Here is a 3,632-nt window from a genome sequence, read left to right as displayed (position 1 = left end):
ATTTTTTATTTTGTACATGAGTTGGATGGTTTTAAAGTCGACTAGGTCGTTGTATTTCAGTGAGTTCAGTTTAATAAAGAGAGGGTGAGATGGTTCTCTATAATCAGCATTATTTACAAGTTGTATTGCTTTTTTTGAAGAGTGAAGATTGGATCTGTGTTTGTTTTGTATGCATTGCCCCACACCTCCACACAGTAAATAATGTATTGGAGTATGAAGGAGCAGTACAAGGAATATAATGATGACTGATTTATAAGGTCTTTTACTTTACTTATATAATACTGCTAGTGATTTTGAAATTTTTGATTTGATATACATTATATGTGGTTTCCAACTTAATTTATTGTCTATAAGCACTCCAAGAAATTTTACTTCATTTACTCTTTCTATTTCTATATTATTTATTGTAAGAATTTTGCCTGTTAGTCGGACGGTTTCCAAATATAATATACTTTGTTTTACTTAAATTTAGTGTACCGTAATTTTCGGACTATAAGTCGCGTTTTTTTTTCATAGTTTGGGTGGGGGGGGCGACTTATAATAAGGAGCGACCTATATGTGTTTTTTTTCAAAAATTAAAAAAAAAAAAAAAAAAAAAAGTGAAACCGCGATAAACGAACCGCGATGTAGCAAGGGATTACTGTAATTTGAATTTCAAGTGACGTCAGCAGCGCGACGCGGCGTGGCGCGGCGGTTGTTTACAAAAAGGACAAAGATTGATCACGGGATGATGAAGATGACGAAGGGCCCCACGTACTACCGGCATCATTAGCGGCTTTGTTTCTAAGTGACACGGAGGACGAAGAGTTTGAAGGATTTAAGGATTTGGAGTGACACAGAAGGTTTGAAAAACTATTATGGCTTTTACGCACGCCCGGTCCTACTCTACGGAGCTCTCTTTCACCTCCGTGGATAGAAGTCGGGGGCTGGCGCTCGGCCGGGTGGCTGTCCGGGGACGGTGGACGGGGCTCTGACATGGCTTTTACGCACGCCCGGTCCTACTCTACGGAGCTCTCTTTCACCTCCGTGGATGGAAGTCGAGGGCCGGCACTCGGCCGGGTGGCTGTCCGGGGACGGTGGATGGGGCTCGGTCATGGCTTTTACGCACGCCCGGTCCTATTCTATGGATCTCTCTTCCACCTCCGTGGCTGGAAGTTTGTTTTGTTAAATAAAGAGCCGTTTACCAAACCCACGTCTTTCCTTGTACTTTGTTAACGCTACAATCTAGTTACTATATACTAGATCTGTGGAATAACGACGAGGCTGACATCAGGGCGCACGCGCTGCGTTGTTGACAAAGGACGAGGAATTTGATCGATGGATTTAATGATTTAGAGTGCACAGATGGTTTGATAATATTATTGCTTCTATAATAGTTATTTGATATCTAATTCATATATCGTTATATGGGCCTGTGGAATATTTTGAAGTGCAGGCGCCGTCAGCGGCGCGCACCCATTGTTGACAAAGGACGATCGATGGATTTAATGAATTGGAGTGACACAGATGGTTTTATAAACGTGTTATTTATGTAATAGTTTTTTTTAATAACTGAATGTTACGTCAGGCCCGTTCTCAGCTCTTTGTTTGTGTTTATGTCACGTTAGCATACCTATCGTTTAGCCCATAGGTCGGCAACCCCTGGCTCCGGAGCCACATGTGGCTCTTTCATCCTTCTGTTGTGGCTCCCTGTGACTTTGGAAAATAATGAGTATTTTATAAAAATTAAATTTTATTTTAGTTTGTTCATTTTAAAATATAATTGTGAATTTGAAGATTATGGTAAACTTGTAACATTAAAATTAAACGTTTTTAATATTTTTACCGCCCAAAATATGCGTCACATCCGCCGATGTGCGACATTCGAATTCCTGGCATCCCTCACGTCTGGCAGCCATCGTTTTTCCAGCACACTACCAGCGTGATAGCTATATATTAAGTGAAGTAGTCCTTTTTTTTAATTCAGGAGGACAACTGGCTGCACACTCCAGTACACGCGATGGGACAGAAGCAGACTCCGCATTTTTTTGGTTTGCATTGTTCGTTCAGTGCTGGTGGATAATATTTGGATAAGTTTGGATTTTTATCTCATAAATAAGAGGACAGGTGACTGCAGGCTGTTTGCATTTTTTGTTCAGTGGGTTGGGTAAGTTTGGATTTTTATTTCTTAAATACGAGGACTCAAATAGACACCGGGTATTTTATTTGAAATTAAGCATCAACCAGGTGTAAAATGCTTTTTGTTACATGCAGAAATAAAATTCTGTGTTCTCTGCAGTGGTTCGTTGATTTCATATTCATAAATGCAATAGTTTTTTGTACATAGCATAATATATACATGCATCCAGCTCAGTGGCCAAGTGGTAGAGTGTCCGCCCTGAGACTGGAAGGTTGTGGGTTCAAACCCCGGCCGGGTCATACCAAAGACTATAAAAATGGGACCCATTGCCTCCCTGCTTGGCACTCAGCATTAAGGGTTGGAATTGGGGGGTTAGATCACCAACTGATTCCCGAGCGCGGCACCGCTGCTGCTCACTGCTCCCCTCTCCCCCAGGGGATGGATTAAAATCACACGGGGATGGGTTAAATGCAGAGGACAAATTTCACCACACCCAGGTGTGTGTGTGACGATCAATGGGACTTTAATCTTTAATCTTAATAATATATAATGATGTCAAAATGGGTTGTGGCTCCAGGTGCTTTCTTTTCATTGGGGGGCGGTCCCAAATGGCTCTTTGAGTAAAAAAGGTTGCCGACCCCTGGTTTAGCCTGTTGTTGCTCGTTCATGTCTGTTCTTGGTGTTGGATTTTGTCGAATAAATTGCCCCCCAAAATGCGACTTATACTCCGGAGCGACTTATATATGTTTTTTTTTTCACTTTTTTGGGCATTTTATGGCTAATGCGACTTGCACTCCGGAGCGACTTTTAGTCCGAAAATTACAGTCAGTTTATTTGTGTCAAACCAACTCTGTAATTTTTCCATTTCAATACCCACAGTATCCAGTAGTTGATCAAGGTCATCCCCACTGCAAAGCAGGTTTGTGTCATCTGCAAAAACTATGGCCTTGAGTAACCTGGAGACCTTGCACATATCATTGACATACAAAATAAATAACAAGGGGCCTAATATTGAGCCCTGAGGAACCCCACACTTTACCTGCTTTAGTTTTGATTTACAGTCCATAGGTTGCACATATTGATTCCTTTGATAAATAACTGTTTAACCAAGTGAGTGACATACCTTGTATCCCATATCTTTCAAGCTTTGGTAACAGTATTTCATAATTTACAGTATCAAAAGCTTCCTTAAGATCCAAGAAAACACCTACAACATAGTTTATTTTCAATAGCTGTTGTTATTTCAGCTACGAAATCTAACAAAGCTAGTGTGGTGGTCCTATTTTTTCGAAATCCATACTGTTGGTCACACAGAATATTTTGTTTTGTAATAAAATCATCAAGCCTTTTATAAAATATTTTTTCTAATATTTTGGAGAATTGTGGGAGTAGAGATATTGGCCTGTAATTTGAGAATATGTGTTTGTCCCCAGCTTTATATATCGGAATAATTTTAGCAGTTTTCATTTCACTCGGAAAAACACCATTTGTCAAAGATTGGTTGCAGATATAT

General features: G+C 40.2%; 1 long non-coding RNA gene across 1 annotated transcript; it reads left to right on the top strand.

The window, feature by feature from the left end:
* Positions 1 to 422: 422 nt before the first annotated feature.
* On the top strand, positions 423 to 3,188 carry LOC119139733. The gene is made up of 3 exons (XR_005101432.1): positions 423 to 471; positions 1,345 to 1,347; positions 2,945 to 3,188. It is a non-coding gene; the product is annotated as an uncharacterized LOC119139733 (long non-coding RNA).
* Positions 3,189 to 3,632: the final 444 nt, after the last annotated feature.

This window comes from Syngnathus acus, chromosome 21, assembly GCF_901709675.1.
Source record: "Syngnathus acus chromosome 21, fSynAcu1.2, whole genome shotgun sequence".
Lineage (NCBI taxonomy): Eukaryota > Metazoa > Chordata > Actinopteri > Syngnathiformes > Syngnathidae > Syngnathus > Syngnathus acus.
This window is presented reverse-complemented; position numbering and strand designations above follow the sequence as displayed.